Genomic DNA, 23,760 nt, shown 5'->3' with positions numbered 1-23,760 from the left:
AAAAAAAAAAAAAAGAAGAAGAAGAAGAAGAAAAAGCAAAGAAAAAAAAAAGCAAAGAAAACTTGGGGACTTGTCTCGTACCCCCTCACCCCGCCCCCTCAAAAAACCCAAAGCAATGTAAAACTGCCCCGGTTCGGTTGTTTCTGGGTTTTCTGCGGGCTACCTGCTTTTTTTTTTTTTTTTTTTTTTTTTTTTTTTCGGGGCCTGACCCTTCCGAGGCTCTGGGGGGACACCAAGACCGGCTCCTTCCCAGTTCACCTGGCAGGCTGGCGCCGGCCGGAGGGGCTGCCGAGTCCCCGCGAGCGCTCCCCAGCGCTCCCCTGGCGCCGCGGGCCCGGGGGGAGCGGGGCGGAGGGGCGGCTCGCCCAGTGCGCCTGGGTCGGTGCGGGCGCGGACTGGGAGCTATAGATTGCAACGTGAAGATGGCGGAGTCCGGGTTCTCTGGGAGCTCTCGGTCTCTCTATGGCTGGGGCTGCCTCTGTACAATGGGATAAAATTCAAGTTCAAGTGCGGACGTGACGTTTAATCTGCACTAGAGACAAAAAGACCCAGAGAGTCGGAGCACTGGGGGCGACTAGCGGTGGCTTTTTAACATTGTACCCTGTAAGAGAACAAGAAAGCACACACAGAGACACGCGCGCGCGCGCGCACACTCACACATACATACACACACACACTCACCGGTGCGCACACCCGCAGCCCAGGCAGGCCACACGTGCAAACCGCGTTTTTGTGCGTTCCTCATCTCCCCCGAGCCCCAACTGCGCTAAAGAGGGAGGGGGCAGGGGCCACTGGGCAGCATATTTTTAAATACAAGAAAAATCGTCCTTATATCTCCTCCCTCCTGGGAGCAGGACCCCCTGAGAAGGGGGGAGGGGGCAGGGTGCTGTGTGAGTGAACTACATTGAATCAGTGCAAGTCTCCACCCACCCAAAAACTCTTTCGGACTTGGACTTTGGGGGTGGGGGTGTGGACTGTGGAAAAGGGTTGGGGTCGACATGGGAGGTGGGGGACATGAAGAATTGCTTCGTTTCCCTGGAAAAGTCGCTTGGTAGTTTTTACTTTTATTTTACGGTTGCGGGGCGGGGGGGTGGATGCTGAAGTTCAACTTCCAAAAAGTGTCTCCATATAAATCCTGGTATTAACGACTCTGGGAGGGTGAGGAAGACAAACGACACCAAGAGGACAGAATCAAGAGCACATGAGGGGGGTGGGTGAGAAGTGTCTGAGACCTTGTTTGAGTCCCATTTGGAAAAGGATTTTCACCGGAATTTTTGCTCCCTCCCCTCACCTCACTCCCATTGACTCCTACGGGTCAAACACGGCCCCACCTCCTAAACCCGGTCTATGGCCAGCGAGAGGGTAAAGGGACCGCGGCGCCCCACGTGGGAGAGGGACTAGGACTTGCGGGCTCAGGAGTAGGTGTGACCAAATCTCCACAGATACTCGAGTGGGTGACTCCAGGAGGCGCCCCTGACAATCACAGTAACCTGGAAGTCGCACCCCGCCTCCCGCGCTCCTCGGCCCAGGGTAGGACTTGGAAATGCCTGTCAGACTGGGAAGGACGCAGCTGCCTTGTCAGCCGTTTGATCTCCAGCCGGCGAGGACAAGTGGGGCCTGTCCGTGGCCCGGGGACAAGGCCAGACCACGGCCCCCGTGGAGACCCCCCCCATTCCCCAGGCTGAAGCCAACTTCGTCCATTTGATGACCTGGCCTCCAGGGCTGGGCGCGCCACGCGGCTGGCCTCCTCTCCCTTCTCAGGGTTTCTCCGGAGGCGGCCAGGGCGGGTCGGGGCCTGGCTCTGGCTGGGCTTCGCGGGCGAGTCCAGCTGCACCCACCCCACTCCGCCCCCAGGCCTGGCTCCGGCGGCTTCACCCTGGCGCGTAGCGAGGCCCTGACGCCTCCGGGAGCACCGCCTCCCTCGGCGTTTTTTTTCCTCGGGGGGCACACGGGGTTTTTGTTTTCGCCCCGAAGGTCTTGGGTGGGGCGATGGCACCAACAATGTAACAGCGCCCAGCGTCTGTGAGCGCGAATGGAAAGAGATCCCTTCCAGTCCCATACCATAAAAAATAATAACAATAAAATGTGCCCTGGCTTGCAGTGCTGTAAACTGTGGGCTCCAGGGTCGGGGGACGCCAGGCCAAACGGATGGAGATCGGGGGCGGGGCGCGGGCTTGCACCTCCTCGCCCTGGCGGGGCAGACTGCACCCGACTGTCCACCCACAACGCCCCACCTCCACGTGGTCCAAAGTCCAGAAGGGCCTCCCTCTTCTGCCATCCCTTCTCACCGCGAAAATCTTTCAGGAAAGTGGCTTAAGTAAGAAAAATATGCCCACACGCACCTTTAATAAACTTCTCGAGACATTTATAAGCTGGCCATCCCTATTCGCCCAGACTCGAAATTTGAAAGATCGATTCGAGCGCTCTTTCTGAGAACTGGCGATGTGAAGCCCAGAGAGGGTGAGCACTTTGCCCTAGGACACACAGCGCATCAGGGACAGGTCTGGACCCAAAACGCCGCGGCGTGCCTGCAGCCTAGCGCCGCCGGAGGTCCGGGACTCGAAATCCCGACATTCGACTCTCACCTTCCGCGGGTTGCTTACAAGGAAGGGAGGTCCCCCCAGTGGCGAGGAGGCGCGGGGAGGACCCCTCCGGAAAAGAGGGCCCTTCCCCGGGCAGCGCAAGGGCGCTCGGGGTCCCAGCTGCAGCCGCCGCCCCGCGTGCCGTCAGGGGCTGGGCATGGGGAGGGGGCACCCCCTCCCCACCCCCAGCAGGAAGTAGCGGGCTTGGGGCGGCGCGGGCCCCGCCGACCCGAGGAGCACTTCCTCATTGGCCCCGCGCTGCCCCGACGGCGGGAAGAGGGACGCGCGGGCGGGCGGGCGGGCGCAGGGCCGGACATGCCGCCGCCCGCCGGCGCGCTCCACCTCGCGGCAGCCGGGGAGAGGCTGCCCTGCCCCTGCCCAGCCTTGCGCTGGCCCCTTCGCCTACTCCTCCCCCGCTTCCTCCGCATCTTCCTCCCCTCCTCCTCCTCCCCCACCCTCTTCTCCCGCGAGGCGGCCGGGCGCAGCCAGGGAGCGATCCCAGCTGCCACTCCAGTCTCCTCTTTTTCCCTCTGCCCGTCTGGCACGGGCCTCATCAGCGCGGAAAGCTGTTAATGTCTGGTCTCACAGCTCCCCCTTTAGTCTTGCTGCGCTCCCTGTCTCGCGTTCCAAGCCGGATCAATAGCCGCCTCTCGGCCGACCTTGACCTCCCCCTCGACCCTGCCTGGCTTCCGCAGCTGGCCCCGCACTAATGTTTCCCCATTCTCTAGATGCCCAGACAGAAGGCGGGGCGGGAGGCGGGTGGCCGACCTCGGCCCACAGCCCGGTCCCCACTCCTGCCTCAGCACTCCAGGCAGGCGAGAGGGGGATCCAGGACGCTCCTGAGAAGGTCACTGCACCACCCCACCCCACCTCTTCCTCACCAAGCCTTTGTTTAAAATAAAAGTCACTCCTGCTCCCGCCCCACCCCCCAAAAAGAGGGTGCAGGTGGCTCACATATGAAAATGTAAAAGGAAAAAGTGTGGGTCCAAATGTGATCCTGAACTAGCATCATAAAACCAGATGCATTCCTCCAGCACCTGCTGCAGACCTACTGTGTGCTGGGCCCAAGGCTGGGGCTTTGTGCATGCTGGAATCAGATGGAAATAAATGCCACCTTTTCTGCACTATCTTTACACACACACACAGCAGATGTCAAAAAGCTTTTTGAACTCGCAAATATTTCCCTGCTATTCTTTTTCTAGCTTCACAGTGCATTCCAGCAGATAATCCTCCATATTCTCACTTTAAATTTCTTTATAGAGGAATAGTTCAGAAATCAGAAATCATTTCATCAAGTCAGAGTGCATTTTTATTAACCTTATGTGGGGCTTTAATTCTCTGTGTGTGCTGCATGTAACACGCCATTCAGTGGGGGCAGATTAAACAGACACGTGACCCCCAAGCCAGACTTTTTGTTTAAAATTCTTTGAACGATTCTCAATACTTAACTCAGCTGAGGTTGGACTCTATTCGAGATTCCACAATGTTATCTTTGCCTTCTGAGCTGTTATATTTTATCTTATGTCTTTACAAAAATTTGGAAAGAATCAAGATAAGAAGTGTCAGTAGCAATGGGAACTCCTAATGTTTCTGCAGAAAGAAAACTGACATTTCATTTGTTTTTGTTGTTTTCTTTTTAACACAGATCCACCCTCTAAAACGCAGTCAACTTTGTAGCAATACACAGCACATCTTCCCAAATCACTTTGGGCTTCATTTCTGGTGCTTTAAAACAAAGAAGAAGAAGAAATCCACGCAAAGAGAAGGCAAATCGCTTCATATTCACAGGTATAGGGCAGACTCGGAAGCAGCCTCTGACTGTTAATTTCTGTTCCTCGGGATCTATAAGTGTTATTGACTGTGAAGATGAGCATGAATATGATGCTCCGATCTGATCAGTGGATTGACTTATTCTAACTTGTGAGGAAACTGCAGTGGAGGAACCAAGCAAATCCTATTTATGTACATATTAATAAGGCTCCCAAGGTGGTCCTTATCTCTTTCCTTACAGTTCTAGAATCTTTAGCAGCTATCAAATCCAGAGGCATAAAAAGACAAAAGAGGCCTTTTGGGCTTCCTGCCATATCTTCTAGAGTTATTTTATGTCATTTCTGAAAATTACAGCAAATTTCTGAGCGCCATAAGCACTCAATTAAAGCTTTGCTGGATTTGGAGGAGTTCTTCACGTTGTCACCCGATAGCAGAGTCAGGACCACAAAGCTTGCCTTTCAACAGTTGTTTGGCTGATTCTTTTTGTGTACTGAATTTAACAACATTGCTTTTTGTTAAAACATGACATCATTTGCACCTTATTTTTTTTCTGCAAGTAATACCTGGCCTTGATATAGGAGTACATTTCCGACTGTTGTTTAACTGCGTGCCACATAGGTAGGCTACAGGGAACAGGCATCCTTGCCTGCTGCCTTTATATCTGCAGCCTCCGAGGGGTTAAATCAAATCCACTGTTCCTGATTCATGTATTATTTTCCTTAAAAAATACTTACCCAGCTCCCCGTATATGAAAAGGACTCACACCCACATTGAATGTTCCTAGCTCTGTCCCTGTCATCAGAAATGATATTGAATGGCTCAGTACTAGGGGATCTGGAACTATTTCTACAGCTTTCTCACCTCATTTGGAATTTTCTTGTCTTGCTAATTTTAATTCTTTAGTTGAGTCATCAATTCAAATTTGGTAGGGACTGGCATCACCCAGTTGGTCGACTTGGGGAAACATTGTTCATGAAGATGATCAGAATGCACCAAATTCCACCCCCACCCCTCACATATACAGAGATCCGAGTGGCTGTGGTGTGAGTGTGTGTGTGTGTGTGTGTGTGTGTGTGTTATGCAAAAGGGTCTCTCTGCTGCTTTCTCTTTTGTCACTGAGTCTTCAAATTGTGTAACAGAAACTGCAAGGAAGACCATTTTCCTGAAGATGCTGAGAGCTCTGTTTTGAAGACCCACACACATCCATGAGTTTGAATTCAGTGGTCTAGTGACCATCCATCTGCCCTGTGTAAAGCACAGACAAGGAAAAAAGAGAGAGAAAGAGAGAGTTAAAGTGGTTCAAACGAGGGATTCAGGAGGGAATTTTCAGTTCCGACTCTGGCTGTCAGCCTCTGTCGTTGAGAGCTAGCAACAATGAGGTATCTGGTGATAGGAAGCGGGAAGACTGGGGATGGAGGCAGTAATGATCACCTTCCTAACAAGGGTTTTATGAGGCTGTGAGGATTAATTAGTTTGTATCCTTAAGCAGTTTGAGAAAGATGAAGTTTCAGTAAATGCTAAGCTGGAGTTGTAGACATCTGACTCAGTAGAGAGGTCTCCCCCACCCCCAAGCCCAGGCTCTGAAAACTCCTATCTGTGCTGTGATGCACTACAAAGGAAGTGAGGGGGAAGCACTCACTTATGGAAGAACAGTGAAGGAGAGAGAGACATGAGTCAGGCTAGCATCCCTCCGACAGGCTCAGCTAATGAGGATGCTGCAATGAGAGCGCTCACCAAAAAACAAAAATACAAACCAGCCAACACCTTGTTTCAGATATGTCTCCCAGAGCTGGGAAAGCAAGAGAACTCTGGGAGACCTCATCTGTGGTTTTGCCGTTTTAGAAACAGCCACGGATGCTTTCGAGTGAATTCAACAAAGGTAGTTTGTATCCTAGAAAACACGTAAGTGGTTTCTCTCTATTTAAAAGAGAAAGGGTTAAGGTTGCAAGCTAACCAGCAAGGCTCTACACCACAAAGTTTTAACTGCAGGCACGTTATTGAAGATGAAATCATATTTCTATAGTATGTGGAAGTTATGAAAGTTGTTCCATTATGTACATATTAAAACATTGCCTCTGCTTGAAGATGCATTTCAGCTCAATTTACAAGGCAGACAATTTGCTACAACAAAAGATAATTAATGCTATCCAGGGAAAACCGAGACACTGGATTGCTGTGCATTCTGGTATTAGTTTAATCTGGGTCCTTTTATACAACTGATTTCACTGTGATTTCAAGCCTTTGGAATCACTGAAAGTAGAATGGCTTCTATAATATGGATGTGGCAATAACATTTCCCATTTGAACTTGTGACAAAGCCCCTCTGCCTGCCTCCATCACACTCTCTCTCCCCCGCCCACCCCCATCACACACACACACACACACACACACACACACACACACACACCATGAAATGAACATTAACAGGAGCAAAAAAGACCCATCTCTGACCTGTTCCCAGACCACACTGATGATCTGGATTCTAAATAAGGCAGATTTACAGTCAATTATTTTAAATCTGTATTTGGACCTCCAGATTCAAACGGGTAGACTCATCGGCTGTTGGGATTTAGCACAGGCATCTGCAGTTTCATTATTCGTATCTGCTTAACAGGAACAATTAGAGACTGAAGAGTGAGGACGCCTGTTTGGGGACCGGTTCGGTATTGTACCCAGACCACACATTCCGGCGGGGAAGGAACACAGTAACGTATAAAGCATTAGTGGATTTAACGCTCTGCGTTGTGCTTGGGGAATCGAATTGTTGATGTTTCTGGCAAGAACTCATACTCCAATTGAAATCTATCAAACACCTTAATTAGCTCCGGGCACCTAAATGTACCCAACCCAGAGGCAAGTTGGAAAGCAGCAGAAGGAAAGGGCAGGGGCTGGCACAGAGGTGGCACGGGCCTCCCTGGGTACCCCCAGCACCCCGTGGCCTCACTTGCCAGAGCAGAATACATGGGCCTTGGTGGAAAGTCAGACGAGCTGCAGCTCTCACCACAGCAGCCACGGGGATGTGATTGAAGGTGTTTGGATGGTCTGACCGGTGTTGGCTAAGGGGATGGGAAGAGGCCACAGTGACACAAAGCTGTTGCCGATAATAACCGGAGCCTTTTTCAGAGCCAACCATTCCACCTGGACCTCAGTACAAATTATTGTTTTCAATTACCACCTGTGTATTCCTTCCCATGCAACTTATTGATGTAAAATTACAGCTACGCCGGTATAAATAAGTTATGCTGCAGTTGTAAAATGGAAGAAATTTTGTTGTAGCAATTATGTTCAGCAAGATGACAAAATAAATTTCCAGAGCTGTGCCTGCAGTAACCTGGGGAATTTAAACCTCATAATTTCCATTCATTTCAGATAATTTGGAGTAATTTCTATATGTAATAACTTTGTAATGAAAAACACAGCGGTACTGAAGTGATTTCGCTCCGTTTTTTTCTCCTATGGTATACATGGCACAAAATAAATGATAAAAATAATATTTCCTTTTTATATGTGTGTGTGTTGAGTAATTCCTTCAGTAAAAATCATAAACTAATACCCAGACTAAATCTCTGTCCACAAAATGAAAAATAAATTGAGTTAAAGAAAGAGAAAAGTATGAAGGGCTTTGGATGCTTTATTGTGACTTTATTGAATTGTTTTGTTCCCATGCTCCAACCCATCCCTAAGGGTTACACTTCCCAATTAAGGGGCAAATGCAGGGGAGCCCCTGATGGCTCAGAGGTGGCAGGGGGACCCCTAAAGGCCAGGAAACCCTCTGGAGATAGTGATTTCTCCCCAGAAGCAGAAGACTCGTTCTCCTCATGAGATGAGCATCTTTAACGGCTGCTTTCACTGTGGTAGGAAGGGAGCTGGCAGGCTGGACAGTGGTCATGTCAGTTCTGACATATTTCCTCTTTTAATTAAAGACAAGGCAAGGTGGAGCACCAGTGCCCTGCCCGACCTCTGACAGTGACACCTGCCACAGATGTACACAGCCGCCGAATGCCACGAGTTATTCATCGGAGGCTCCCACTGAGCTGCGAGAAGGTGGCAGGAATTACAGCCGTAGCATTAGCTCCCAGATCCATGCGATTGCCTCTGCCACTGCCACAGCGCACATCAAGGGTTTCCTCTAAGTGAAAAATGGAGGCGTCATTCCCTAAAACCTGCCTGCTACTGGGAGTAATGGCCAGTGACTGTCAGCCCCCTCCCCACCAGCCATGAGGGCTGCCTGCTGCCTTGAACTAGAACGGCTCCCCTGCCCTGCAAACCCTGGCCTGCTACATGCTGCCAGGGGTGCCCATCTGGAGGCTCGGGCTTTGGCTGAGTCGGCTGGGGAAAGGGCACTCATTTCTCAGGTTCTGTGTTCTCCCTGTCAGATGGGCTTCAGCGCTTTGTGTAAGCGGGGATGAGTGGGTCTTAGCAAAGCACCTGGCCTGGTCTGCCACCATGCAGCGGTCTCACCATAACCATGGCCATGATTTGTTCCCTCGATGACACACACGGATGGGACGCCTGCTGTATGCCAAGCACACCACGGGATACAGACAGGCCCAAGGACGGCAATGTTGTGAGGCGGTGCTCCCAAGGTTCCAGGTTCAGACAAACCTGAATCTGACACACCACCCCAGCTCCAAAGAACAGAGCAAGGGGAAACAAAAGTTGGTGACCCAGCCCTGCTATTAGAATAGTAACAGCACAGCCCATCACACGGACTCATGGCCGTGTGTCCCGAGTGCCACGGGAGCAAAGCCGCAGGGCTCAGGGGGCCTGAGCACAGATTGCAAAATTCTTCCAAGACCCTCAAGGCCTGCTCATTCAAAAAGACATTCTGTCTAATTACATTGTTAGGCCGTTTATCTTACCTAATCCTGGGAAGAGAAAGACTTTTATCCCCCTTAGACAGGAAGCCTGAAGTCAGCCACCATGAGGTTGAGCACAAATCTCCCCAGGTCTGTCTCTGTGTATAACCAGTACACTGTCCTACACCCAGGTTTGATTTCCAACCATCCCGCAAGCTAATAACAGACAGCTGGACACATCACCAGATGTGGAACTAGAACAGCAAAGACAAAGTCAAGGCCGGATAGACATGGAGGAAGGAAGAGAATTACAGAGAAACAGCTTTGCAATAAGGAAACAGTATACTCGCTTAGTAGAAGAGATTTTGTTTGTTTGTTTGTGATAGACAGCAAAGTCCAACAAGACACACCATGGTTATGAAACCAGATAATTGAGGCAGCAAGAAACGGATGGAGAGAGTGGGGTAAGACAGAGCTTTTGCTGGTGAAATTTGAAACAGACAAAAAACTCATGTTGGGACAGCGTGTTAGTGTGCACAGCCCTTTGGCTTCCCTGACTTGAGTGTGTCCTCCCAGCAGCCTGTGAGACAGGCAGGACAGAGCACACACAGCTTTGACGTACGCCTCCGAGACCACCAGGGCCCAGGTGCACGTGCTGCCAGCTCCAGGCCTTCATGCGGTTTCTCTTCTCAGCATCCCAGGTAGTCCCCTATTACATCCAAGGCCTCTGTGAGGATCTCAGCAAATGGGCTCTCAGAAAGCCCCCAGCACAAGCCTGGCACAGAGGAGGCACTGAATAAATGATAGATATTATTATGGAGGCCTTATGCTCAAATAACAGGAGATTCACATTCAACTCAATCTACAGTACACACGTCAACATTTCAGGAATGAAATGGGAAATCTCCCCCAGATTTCACTGGTGTACATAATCAGCTAATACTGATGAAGCGGCTTGTCTTGGTTCTGCCGTAACAAAATATCTGAGACTGGGTAATGTATAAAGAATAAACATTGCCGGGTGCGGCGGCTCACGCCTGTAATCCCAGCACTTCGGGAGGCCAAGGCAGGTGGATCACCTGAGATCAGGAGTTCAACACCAGCCCAACCAACATGGTGAAACCCCATCTCTACAAAAATACAAAAATTAGCCAGGCATGATGGTGGGTGCCTGTAATCCCAACTACTTGGGCGGCTGAGGCAGGAGAATCACTTGAACCCAGGAGGTGGAGGTTTCGGCAACCCGAGATCACGCCACTGCGCTCCAGCCTGGGTGACAGAGCAAGACTCTGTCTAAAAAGAAAAAATAGACATTGATTTCTCACATTCCTGGAGGTTGGCAAATGGAAGATCAAGATGTCAGAAGGTTCGGTGTCTGGTGAGGGCCCCAGACTTTGCTGCCAAGATGGTGCCTTGTTGCCACATACTCCCGGGGCACAAACACTGTATCCTCACATGGCAGAGGAGCAAACGGGCCTATGCTAGTTCCCTCCAGCCCTTTCCTCCTAATCCACTCATGAGGGCAAAGCACCCATGACTCAATCACCTCCCCAAAGGCCCCACCTCTGACTATCATCACAATGGGGATTGAGTTTCAATGTGAATTTTGGAGGGGACGCATTGAAATCATAGCACACCTACTTTGTGCCAGGGACCAGGCTGACCTTTGCCAGCACCCAGAGGAAAGCATTATAGTTGTTGTTGTTGTCTGCTAATGGCAGGTCACTGGGATTTGAGCTTCTTGAAGCAGACAGTCCAGATCCTACCTTGTCTCCTGTGCCTGTGGCAGGCACATAGGAGGGTATCAGTGACTGAACCAGCTGGCCTCAGTACAAGACCTAACACAGGCAAACTAGAAAATCCATGGCCAGCCAGGCGCGGTGGCTCACACCTGCAATCCCAGCACTTCGGGAGGCTGAAGTGGGTGGATCACCTGAGGCCAGGAGTTCGAGCCCAGCCTGGCCAACATGGTGAAACACTGTCTCTACTAAAAATACAAAAATTAGCTGAGCATGGTGGTGGACAGCTTGTTCACCAGCTGCTCGGGAGGCTGAGGCAGGAGAATCGCTTGAACCCAGGAGGTAGAGGTTGCAGTGAGCTGAGATCTTGTCACTGAGCTCCAGCCTAGGCGACAAGAGCAAAACTCCATCTCAAAAAAAAAAAGAAAGAAATTAAAAATTAAAGGTTGTAGCAACTGAACCTTGTGGCTAATTATTAAGGCGGAAAATAATAGATTACATATGAAAAAAAGACGAAGGAGATTCAGAAATAACAGCAGCTATTGTGTGAGAATGATGAGACTGGGGTGGGGGCTTTTAAAATAACTTTGTTTCCCAAACCTCCTAGAATGTCATTAAAGACTTGCTGTACATTTGTTATGTTTTGTTTTTTAGATAGAGTCTTGCTCTGTCATGCAGGCTGGAGTGCAGTGGCAGTCAGCTCACCGCAACCTCCACCTCCTGAGTTCAAGTGATTCTCCTGCCTCAGCCTCCCAAGTAGCTGAAACTACAAGTGCCTGCCACCACGCCCGGCTCATTTTTGTGTTTTTAGTAGAGACGGGGTTTCATCATGTTCGTCAGGCTGGTCTCGAACTCCTGACCTCAAGAGATCCTCCTGCCTTGGCCTCCCAAAGTGCTAGGATTACAGGCATGAGCCACCGTGCCCAGCCTCATACATTGTAATCAATATTTTTGTAAAACTATTCTTTGTGAAAGAATCAAGGAGGTGATTGTCACGCTATGGTGTGAGGCTATCCTGGGTGCAGCGAGGTACGTGGGACGTGGTTGGATGAGACTTTCTCTAAGAAGCTGCCATGCTTTTTCCTTCCTTTCCTTTTGTCTGTCGGCCTCCATCACTGGGTCTGCACACTAAGGCAAGGCTCTCTTACAGCGGCCAAACAGGCTGATTTTAAAGCTATCTCTGCTCACCCTGCTGGGGCTGGCTACCCAGCCTACCAGCTAAACAGAACCTGCTGGAACCTGGCCCTCCGTGGGCTTAGGAAGCAACCTGGTTAGGCTCTCTGCTGGGTGCTCGCGGAGCGTGGAGCACTTTCTGACGCTCACAGTGAAGAATGTCCTCTGGAAGCCTCCCCGCTCCCCACCTTCTGTCATCAGGGAGATAATTCATTTATGCAGCTTTCACAGAAGACTGACATTTTCGACTTTTTTAGCAGAATAAATTTATAAGGTAAATTAGGGGGTGGGAGCCCTAGTGTCCTAGGCAGATTCAAACTGGTAATTACAGAGGGCCTAATTATGTATTCACCACGGAGCCTTCTGGAACAGCAAAGGCTACAGGATGGCTCTTATTCTTCCTGAGAGGACCGTCTCCCCTGGAAGCTTCACAACCAGCCTTTGAGAGCTTGTGCTTCCAGCTCTGGGCCACAGCGGCAAAGCACCCTTGTCACCGGCACCTACGCCCTGATATCTGCAGAGAACATCCTAACCCCGGGCAGGGAGCCCCAGTGTCCCCCAATAGTCGTGAGGTCAAATATTCTTCAGACCAGGAGCCCTGACTTGGATAAAATAAATGTCAAAAATTCAAGACAGGGTTTTGTTTTTGTTTTTTGGTTTTTGTTTTGAGGCAGAGTCTCGCTCAGTCACCCAGGCTGGAGTGCAGTGGCACGGCCTCAGCTCACTGCAGCCTCCACTTCCTGGGTTCAAGCGATTCTCCTGCTTCAGCCTCCCGAGTAGCTGGGATTACAGGTGCCCACCACCATGCCTGGCTAAGGACAGGGTTTTTAAACTGGCTCTGCCCCATTTTCCCCCAATCCCCCCAGAGTTCTAGGTGACCTCTGCAGCTGTGGTACCAGAAGGATCATTTCCACAGCCTTCTCTCCTGCTTGGCTGGGAGCTCCCTGGGGGCGGGAACTGTGTGCGTTGCTTGTATATCTCGTCAGAACTCAGCTTGGGATCTGGCCTCAGCGGCGTTGCTGAATAAAGGGAAAGAATCAACAGTCAACAAAAATGCACGATGGCCCTAGGAAGAGAGAGACCCTGTGCTTCGGCAAAGCCGAACTGACTAAGACTGTGCCTTTCTCGCCCGATGCAGTGCCACGCAATGTTTGAACACACAGACACATCTTAGATGAAAGCCCTCCTTTCTGCGGCCCGTTCGCCCTCATTTTCCAGTGCCCTCCCTGCTCCCAGAGCACCTCATGGTTCACTTGGTAACTATGCACTCTGCTGTGGGTCGAATCGTGCCCCCCACCATAATATGCTGGAGCCCTGGGCCCCGTACCTGTGAATGTGCCTCGGGGTCTTTGCGAATAATCAATTAAAATGAGGTCATCCTGGGTTAGGGTGGGGCTTCCAATCAATGACTGGTGTCCTACAAAGACAACCATGTGAACACAGAGACACACAAGGAAGACATCCGGTGACAGTGGAGGCAGACACCGGACCCAGACAGCTGCCAGGAACACCAAAGAATGCTGGCAACCACCAGAAGCTAGGAAGAGGCAAGGAAGGGCTCTCTCCCCTCCGGAGAGCCTGGAGGGGAGCGTGGCCGGGAGGCAGGGTGACTTCAGACCTCAGGCCTCCCCGCTTGTCAGACAATAAGCACCTCTTGTTTGAAGCCACCCGGTTAGCAATACTTTGTTATGCCAACCCCAGGAAGTGAATGGGAGCTTCTGCTCTGTGCTAGACAATGAGCCGGCCCAGGTGAGCAGAGCCCAGCTACCCACACACAGACCCTGCCCTGGGGGCTCAGGGGCAACAGGCCTTTTCTACAAAGTCATAAAACACGGTGGAAATTACCCCCCAGACCAGGCGCAATTTCTCACACCTGCAATCCCAGCACTTTAGGGGGCTGAGGCAGGAGAACCTCCTGAGGCCAGGAGTTCAAGACCAGCCTGGACAACATTGTAAGATCCCATCTGTACAAAAATTTGAAAAGAAAATTAGCCAAGCGTACCGGCAAAGGCCTGCAGTCTCAGCTACTTGGGAGGCTGAGGCAGGAGGATTACTTGAGCCCATGAGTTCTAGGCTGCAGTGAGCTATGATTGCACCATTGCACTCAAGCCTGGGTGACAGACCCTGTCTTTAAAAACAAATAAATAAGGGTTTCCCTGCATTTAATATCTGCAAAGAGAATGTTGACATGCACTAACGAACCTTCTTGTCAGCCTTGGAAAACAGCAATAATGACTGGACTGGGAATACCCTGAGGCCCAGACCACGGCTGGTTGAGCCTGAACTCCCACTCCCAGGGCCCCTGCCACCTTTTGTCCTACCTTGGGACTTTGAAACTCTTCAGCCCCTGAAGTGCTAGCTTCGTGTGCAGCTGGGTTTCATTTTCATTTTTGTGTTTAATAAATAAACACAGAATTAAAAACAAGAGAAACAATGAACTCACTCGAAGTACTAAATTACCGCACAAGGAAAAGGGAATTAGATAAAAGACACATTTCTCTGGTGCTTACGGAAAACCCTCCTGGACATAATAGGGTGAAGAAGCCCTGTTTTCACTCCTCCCCAAGCGCCCCACTAAATGAAATTATCTAGGCATCAGATCTGCCCCTGCTCCTGCAAGTGTTAGATGAGGAAGAAACTACTTTACCTTTCTGCCCCATGCAGCCTCTTAAGAAAGCTCAGGCCTGGGGCAGGACGGGTTCCTGCTGGGCTCTGCTGCCTTCATTCCTGTGTGTGTGGCTGTGGGGGAGGTAAATTAAGAGTTCACACTTCTGCAAAGTGCTGGGTTCACGCCCAACCACAGGCTTCTGCAACTTTGACCAAAGGCACATATGGCGGGGTGGATGTGACCTCGCTGTTCACGGAATGGTCCCCCCAGGTGACTGAGCCTTCAGCGGGAGTGAAGTCACAGGGCAGGGCTCACAGAGAGCTGACCCAGACCCAGACTGTGCCCCTCTTATGCACCAGGCTGGACATTCGACAACCACTCTTCCTAATCCCTGCCCCCCGCCCCCTCAGCTAGCTCCAGGCTGCACAGGCAGTAGCAGGAGAGCCAGGGTTCAAAGTCGGGTTTTCCAAAGGACGCGGGTACTGTTGTGTCCACCTCCTCATGTTAGGGTAACCCAGGCTGGGCCACTGCACAACTTAATCTCTTTAAGAAGTTCACACAAGAAAGGCTCACATGTCCTCTTTTGCTGTAGGCTGTTGGTGGCCCTCCTATCCCCTAGCCACCCCTTGTGGCCTCCAGCACCTCCATGGCAGGGGAAGAGGAAGACAGGGGAGTCCCACCGGCTCATAACTGCCTCAGCCCAGAAGTGACACCCATCACCTCTGGTCACAGCCCATTGGCCAGAGCCAGTCACATGAGTCCCCCCACCTCCAGGGAAGCTGGGAAATGTAGGCCCGCAGCCAAGTGTGGTTGGCCAGCCCATTGACACCAGGTCCAGAAAGAGCGTGTATACAGTTACTCCGTGTTGACCGAAGGGGGCCTTCACTAGAAATTTCTTCACCAGTCAATTTGGGAAGCAGGACCATGGCTCAACAGAAGTGCCCACACACCTGGGTTTGTTACATAACCATGCGCAGGATCTTATTCTGAGCTGACTGGGGTGCTTTTCCTCCATCCGCTGAAGTTCACTGCTGCCACTATTCCTTTATCCATCACTCACCGTGCTTGCTCCCATCACACTGAAGAAGCATGGGGCTTTCAAGGTGATACAGAGGTAATAATCTGGGAGACTTTATTCCTCGTTGTGCAACGTGCCCTCAGGAGCAAACAAACCTGCAAGAATTGGAAGTGAACAGCTAGCTCCTCAGAAACAGAGGCTCACAGTCGGGGCCCCTCTGGTCCAGAAATGTGTCCACTTGACATGCCAATCAAAAGAGATGTTGGAACTTTGGAAGGTGTGAGGTAGATGTGTGGGGTAAGGTAAAAACACCCAGGCTTCACTTCAAAGCCCTCAAAATAGGGTTTGATGGATGGATTTAGAACATAGAATTTTTAAGCTGGAAGGAACCAAGAGATAATGCAGTCCACCTACCTCAGGAGGGAGCCTGAAGCCAGGGGGAGGCGGGGGAGGCACAGGCCGGGGTAGTGCCTGGTGCCCCTGACTCCCAGGCCTGGGACTGCTGCCTCAATTCGTTCCTCCAAATCCTTTTCCCATCTGTCAACCAACAAAAGAGAAACAAGCATTGGGAAACCGCAGAACTTTGTCTCCAGCAGCCCTGACAAAGGCTTAGAAAAAGGCTCACCAATCCCAGTTATTTAGGAGAGACCCTGGGTCACAGGAAAAGGGCGGGAACCCTCACTGATCAGAGAAGGGCAGCGGGGTACTTCAGGACTTCTCTCCTTCTGTCTCAGTCAGCCTGCTTAACAGTGCCATAAACTGAGTGGCTCAAACAACAGGCATTTATTTCTCACAGTCTGGATGTTGGGAAGTCCGTGTTCCATGTGCAGGCAGGGCCTGTGTCTGGCGAGGACTCTCTTCCGGGTTTGCAGACTGCCTCCTTGCTGTGTCCTCACGCACCGGAGACAGTGGTCCTCTTCCCGGTGTGCCTTTTCACATGGGCGCTGACCTCGTCTAAGAGGTTTCCAACCTCCCACCCCTGTGACCTAATCAACTCCCAAAGGCCCACCTAATACTGTCACACTGGAGGCTAGGATTTTAACTTTTAGGATTATAAGTTGGTGGGGGTGGACACACAAACGTGCATACCATAGGACGTTCCGTGTCCTCTGCTCCTAGTTTCCACTTTCTGTGCCCTGGAAGAGGCTCGAGGGGCTTGAGAGGTTGGCCCTCAACCCAAGCAAGGTTTCTCCCAACTGGGAGGCCACTGCATTCTTAAAGAAACCTGGGCGTATTCATGAGAAAGAGGGTGTCCCGGCAGTCAAGAGGGCCATGCCATTCCACAAGAGCGCTGCACTGAGATGTGTCAGGACCCACGTTGGGAGAGAGGCCTCCCAACAGCCCCTGCTGCAGCAGGCGTGATGCCATGCCAGCATCTCTCATGCACCAGCTGTGCACTCATGACCACCAGATTCAGTCTGACGCCAAGTGTGGGAAAACCAAAACGCTGCAAATTGCCAGGGACCCGGGAACTGTCTCTTTCTCTCTCTCTGTCGTCCTTTTTTTTTTTCTTTTTTTGAGGCAGAGAGTCTTGCTCTGTCACGCAGCCTGGAGTGCAATGGCGCGGTCTTGGCTCACTGCAACCTCCGCCTCCTGGGTTCAAGCAATTCTCCTGCCTCATCCTCCCGAGTAGCTGGGACTACAGGTGCATGCCACCATGTCTGGCTAATTTCACCATGTTAGCCAGGATGGTCTTGATTTCCTGACCTTGTGATCCGCCCACCTTGACCTCCTGGAATTGTCCCTAAGGAAGCTCATTGTCAGAGGGGTCAGGATGGATATGATTCCAGCACGCACTTCTAGAGTCCAGGTAGTTCCTGAGGCTTGTCAGGTTGCAAATGGAGAAACTGTGGCCAGGGAGGACAAAGGGCCACGAATCTGCCTGTGCCACCTGCTCTGCAAGGCACCCTGTGCTCCCCACTGCCTCAATTCAGAGTCTTGGGCAGGAGGGGAGCCCTTGGTGTCTGGCTCTGGCTTTTTAGCCTCATCCCAGCTGGGCCACCCTCTGGTCCCTGCAAACCAAGTGCTGTGCTCACCTTGATCACTGAACTATTTCCCTCCACCTGGGGGCCTCTGGCCTGGCTCTGGCAGCAAGTAAAAAACTTTAGCTGATTGTTCAGAGCCCAGACAGCCGAGGGTTGCCTCCTCCAGGAAGTCCACCATCCTCACAGCCTCCTTTCCAGCAGATACGCGCTCTGTCTGCTCAGCTCACATATCACTTAGTCCTGCTCCTACTCCAGCTCCACAGCAACCACTGGGTCCCAGGTTTTGCTGGGCTTTCTTTCTGTCCCTCCCCTGCACCTTGAGTAACTTCAGGCAGAGACCACAGCTCATTCACCTGCATGTCCCCAGCTCCCACCCCAAGAAGACTCCCAGGAAATGTGGATGAATCCATGGACCCTCAACTCAATGGATACATGGATGAGGGGACGAACAGGGAGCAATGCGTGAATGGGCGAGGGAACCACGCGGTGTGGAAGCGTGAGTGGCCGCCTGCCTGCTGCCCCTCCACCAGGAGAGTCCGGCGGAACACAAAACCCAACCAAAAAAAGAAATGAGTCAACGAAGCAAAAAGATTTGGCAGGGTGACATGGGGACTTCAGTGACATCTGTAAGAGTCCTCTCCTAAAGCGAGTACAGGGTGCATGCTGTTTTTTTATATGGCTATCTGCCTTTGCTGGAAACCGGAAAATGTTTCGGGGTTTTTTTTGAAGACTTTTTAAAGAGCAGTTTTAGGTTCACACCAAACTGAGCGGATGGTGTAATATATACTCATATTGTTCTCGTACCCCCCCCCCACACGCAATCAACAGCGCCCACCAGGGTGGTGCCTTCATGACAACTGAGGAGCCGGCGCTGATGTGGTGATGTCACTGGAAACTCTGTGTGCATCGGGGGTTCGCTCTTGATTTCCACAGTCTCTGGATTTAGACAAATGCATAATCACGTGTATCCACCGCTAAGTGTAATACACAGTAATTTCATTTATTTTTTGATAGTTTTTAATTTTTTAATAAAAGGAAAAGAAAAAAGACAGGGAGGAAAAGAGAAAAAAAGAAGAAAGGGAGGGAAGAAAGGGGAAAAGGCGGGAAGAAGGAAAGAAAAAAGGACAAAGAAGGTGGAAGGAAGAAGAGAAGGGGCAGAGGGAGGGAGGACAGGCGGCCGAAGCAGGTTTGCTAGGCTGGTGTCATTGAACTTGATGCCAAAGGGGTTCAGGCCAAGGTGAGACTTGGTAGGACTCGGATCAGGAAGGCCCCTCTGGAGTCGGCCTGTGGACACTGTTAGAGGATGGGGTGAAAGGCCAGTGAGGGGCCATGCCTTCGTCTAGACGTAAGAGGTGAGGCCCACCTGAACCAAGGCGGGCCCAGAGTGGCAGGAGGGCTTGGATGGGGCTTTCCCTCTACCTCCAGCCTCCCTTATTCCAGAGCAACGCCAGGGCTCCCAAGCTCACCCGGCAGCCCAGGGACCCAGTGTAAGCCACAGCAAAGCTCCCTTGAAGCAGGTCCCGAGGAGGAGCGAAGGGCGTGCTCAGTCTGCCCCTGAGCTGTGTCTGTGGAGTCAGCCGGGAGACCTTCTCCTCCTCTGGCCTCTGCAAGATCAAACCTCCCTTCGTGTTAGTGTCATTTCAAAAAACGTTTTCTAGGCCCCTGCTGTGTGCTAAGGCCACTGGATGGGGTCAAGCAGAATTCAAACTGAGCTTCAGCACGGCCAAGGCCCTCCCCAGAGCCTCAGTTTCCACCCCTATGAGGAGGGAATCCTGGCAGGACCTCCCTCACAGTGCAGCTCCAAGGAGGAATGAGAAAACTCAGGTGAAAGTACCGAGCTCAGCATCTGGGCGTGGAAGGTGCTTCACCTGTGTGAATGCAATCCCCATGAATAGCCAATACCAAGAGGAATGCAGCGAGTTCTATGGAAACAGAGATGAGGGGTGTTGTGCAAGTACATCAAGGAAGGCTTCCTGGGGGAGGAGGCCTCTTCACCTCCCTTTCAGTGATGTCAGCCAGACATCACTTCCTCCAGGAAGGCTTCCCTCTGCAGGCTCCCACCAGGCTCTGGGCCTCATCCATCACAGCACATCAGTCCCTGGGCTGTAACTCTGCAGGCCCCAAGCTGCTACTGAACTCGGTGGGTGCAGGAATGGTGTCTTCTTCAGCCCTGGGACCCCACTGTGCCCCAGAACTTCACACATAAAGAGCTCTCATTTTACCAGCTGTGACTGTCATTTCTCCACACCTCCCCCAGGTACCACCCCGTTTCTCCAGGAAGACCACGTTTGTGGCCAGGTGCAGTGGCTCACATCTGTAATCCCAGCATTTTGGGGGCAGGTGGATCACAAGGTCAGGAGATCGAGACCATCCTGGACGACATGGTGAAACCCCATCTCTACTAAAATACAAAAAAATTAGCTGGGCATGGTGGTGCATGCCTGTAGTCCAGCCGCTTGGGAGGCTGAGGCAGTGAAATTGCTTGAACCTGGGAGGCAGGGGTTGCGGTGAGCTGAGATAGCACCATGGCACTCCAACCTGGCGACAGAGCAAGACTCCATCTCAAAAAAATAAAATAAAAGGAAGAGTACATTTGTGCTGGGGCTGTCTGCACTCACTCTGGTGGGTCTGTCTTCCCGGTCCCTATGGAAGCCACCCCATCGGCCTTGGCTCTCAGGGGCCACCCAGGGCCCCTGCCAAAGTCACTGGTGGCCTCCGTGTTGCTAAGTGCAACGTCACCGCTCAGTTCTCATCTCCCCAGACCCGTCAGCTGCCTGTAGCATGGCAGGGCATTCCTCGTCTTCGCTGGGCCTCAAGGTGGCCACATGCCCTGTTTTTTCCCCCGTCTCACCGGCCAGCAACCTCTTTCTGGTTCTCTCTCATCTCTGCACCTCTGGACATAGTTCTGCCCCAGAGCTCATCCCTCGGACCTCTTCTCAACTTACACATGCTCCCTTGGCAATACCAACCTCTCATGTGGCTCCAAATGCCATCTACATGCCCGTGTATCCCAGCCCCGAACAAAGCTTCCGTGTATCCAGCCACCTGATGGACTTCCTCACTCTGTGCCCATCAGGCCTCTCACTGTTAACCTCTCCAAGACTGACTTCAGAGCTCCATCCCCAAATCCACTCTTCCCACAGTGTTCTCTAATTCAGAAAATGGGCATTGCTCAGGTCCACGCCCTGAGAGTCAACCCCGACCCTTCTCTTACTCCCACACCCAACATCCAATCCCTCATCACAGCCTATTGGTTCTGCCTGTGAAGTCTTTCCGGAACATGGCCAAGCCTCACTACCTCCGCTGCCAGCTCCCCAGCCAGGGCCTCCTGTCTGCTCTTTCTGTTTCCTTCTCGAGGCTGTTCTCCATAGGCAATCTGATATTTTTCAGCGTAAGCCAGATCACAACGCTGCTCTGATGAAAACTTTGTTACTCAGAGTAAAAACCACAGACCCTATTATGGCCCAGAGGGGACTGGGTCCCGGCCTCCTTTGCCATTTTGACCTTACCACCCTCCTCCCGCCACCGCCATTCTCTCCCTCCGGAACAGCACTGGGCTGGCCTGCGTGTTCTTCTGCAACTCATCAGCAGGTACACGCCTCAGGACCTTTGCATATTCCACTTCCTCTGCCTGAAAAACTCTCTCCAAGTCATGGCCTGCTTCCTCTCTTCCTACCCCAAACCAGCCGATTTATCACCGAAACACTGACAGCTTAGATAAAATGAACCAATCCCTTGAAAATACCACTTATCAAAACTTAAGGCATAGTAGCTCACACCTATAATCCCAGCACTTTAGAAGGCTGAGTTAGAAGGATCCCTTGAAGCCAGGGGTTCAAGACCAGCCTGGGCAACATATCAAGACCCCATCTCTGCAAGATACAAAAAAAATTAGCCAGGCACGGTGGTGTGGACCTGTAGTCTCAGCTACTTGGGAGGCTGAGGCAGGAGGATCACTTGAGCTCGAGGCTTCACTGCACCACTGCACTCCAACCCAGGTGACAGAGTGAGAGCTTGTCTCAAACAAACAAAAAACTATCATCAGAAGAAACAGAAAATTTTCAGAGTCATGTCTGTTGAAGATTGAATCTGTAATTTAAAACTTTCTTCCACTCCTTCCTCTTTCTCTGCTTCCCCCAACCCCCACCAAAAAAAAAAAAAAAAAAAAAAAATTAGGCCCAGATGGCCTCACTGGTAAATTTTCCAAACATTTAAGGAAGAAATACCAATTTTACACCAATCCTTCCAGAAAACAGAGGAAAAAAACACCTCCCAACTCATTTTATGAGGACACAGTACCCCAAAATCAAAACCTGACATGGACATTACAAGAGACAGGTGGATCACTTGAGGTCAGGAGTTCAAGACCAGCCTGGCCAACATAGTGAAACCCCATCTCTATGAAAATTAACCGGGCATGGTGGTGGGTGCCTGTAATCCCAATTACTTGCAAGGCTGAGATGGGAGAATTGCTTGGACCCGGGAGGTGGAATCTGCAGTGAGCTGAAATCATGCCATTGCCCTCCAACCTGGGTGACAGAGCGAGACTCCTAAAAAAAAAAAAAAAAAAAAGAGAGAGAGAGAAAGAAAATTGCAGACCTTAACCTCTCATGACATAAATACAAAAATCTTAAACAAATTATTAGAAAGTTGAATTCTGTAATGTATTAAAAGGATAGAGAGTGCATCATGACCAAGTGAGGTTTTTCCAGGAATGTATGGTTGACTTATTAAGCAATTGATGTGCTTATGTGGAGCAATTTCTAGAATATTGTATTAACTGAAAAGTGCAAGAGTATCTACAGGAGACTACATCTGGTATAAGAGAAAAGGAGAAATATGAAACTATCCATATATCTTTTCATATGAACAAAAAGAACCAGGAAAGAGAAACCAAGGACAAGTGAGGTTAATTACTATATTTGTTTGCTCTGGCAGCCATAAAAAAAAAAAAAAAATTGGCCCAGGCTGCCTTTGGCAGGGATGTCCGTGGGGTCTGCCTGCGCAGTTGTGCGTGGGGCCACCTGTATGCTGTTTGAAGAACAGGTTTCCATGCATTTAGAGGAGTATCAGAAAATGAACAAACCCCAGGCTCAGCCGGCAGGGAGAGGAGAAGCAGCTGGGCATCGGAGACTGCAGGTGGACACTGGAGAGAAGCGACTTGACTTCACAGATACTGTTTGACAGCATGGCTTTGGAGAGGAGTCCCGCTGGGATGGCCAGACTTCTGGGGGAAATTACCTTCCCGCTTGCGTCCCCTTTTCTGCTCCCCTTCTTCCTGCTCCCCTTCTTCCTGCTGAGAGCCACTTTCATTGGCAATAAAATCCCCTGCGTTTACCATCTTCAGAAAAAAAAGTAGCACAGGCTGGTTGGCTTCAGCAACGGAAACATATTTCCTCACGGTTCTGGAGGCTGGAAGTCTGAGGTCAAGGTGTTGACAGCGTTGGTTCTTTCTGAGGCCTCTCTCCCGGGCTTGCAGATGGCTGCCTTCTCCCGTGTCCTCTCATGCTCCCTTTGTCCTTGCTTTGTCCCATTTCTTCTTCTTATAAGAAAGACACCAATCAGATTGGACTAGGGCCCACTCCGATTACCTCAGTTTACCTTAATCATCTCTTTAAAGACCCTGTCTCCAAAAATAGTCACATTCTGGAACACTGGGGGTTAAGGATTCAACATATGAATTTGAGGGGGACGTAATTCAGGCCATAGCAGTCACATACAGGGCTTGGGTGAGAAGGGAGTGAAAGGCTCAAGATGATGGGGTCATAACAGAGAATGCTCTCTGATTATATTCTTGCTCAAGAAAAAGAAAATGAAATCAACCAGGAGAGAGGAGAGGACCTGAATTAGAATACCCACAGACTACAGAGCTATATTTCAAATAGATAGCGTAACTCCTGCCGGGGAGAACTGAGTCATGTTGAACACGGTACTTGGACTATATGCCCTCAGGCACTAGACAAAAAGAACTCTACACAAATATTGACCTCTCATTAATAGGCTTCCTTTTTGCAGAGGAATGGGTTGGCAATTCAGATACTCTGTACACTCTAATAGTGAAGAAATATGTGACTATGTTGTTGATC

General features: G+C 50.8%; 1 long non-coding RNA gene across 1 annotated transcript; it reads right to left on the bottom strand.

Annotated features, from left to right (window-relative positions):
* Window positions 1-12,310: 12,310 nt before the first annotated feature.
* Window positions 12,311-15,036, bottom strand: LOC116557784. Its single transcript, XR_004271697.1, has 3 exons — window positions 14,711-15,036; window positions 13,391-13,480; window positions 12,311-13,082 (listed from the first exon to the last, which is right to left on the bottom strand). It is a non-coding gene; the product is annotated as an uncharacterized LOC116557784 (long non-coding RNA).
* Between the last annotated feature and the right edge of the window lie 8,724 nt (window positions 15,037-23,760).

The sequence above is a fragment of the Sapajus apella genome, unplaced genomic scaffold (assembly GCF_009761245.1).
Source record: "Sapajus apella isolate SASKATOON/1434 unplaced genomic scaffold, GSC_monkey_1.0 scaffold20, whole genome shotgun sequence".
NCBI lineage: Eukaryota > Metazoa > Chordata > Mammalia > Primates > Cebidae > Sapajus > Sapajus apella.
The sequence above is the reverse complement of the archived record's forward strand: the minus strand, read 5'-3'. Positions and strand labels throughout refer to the sequence as shown.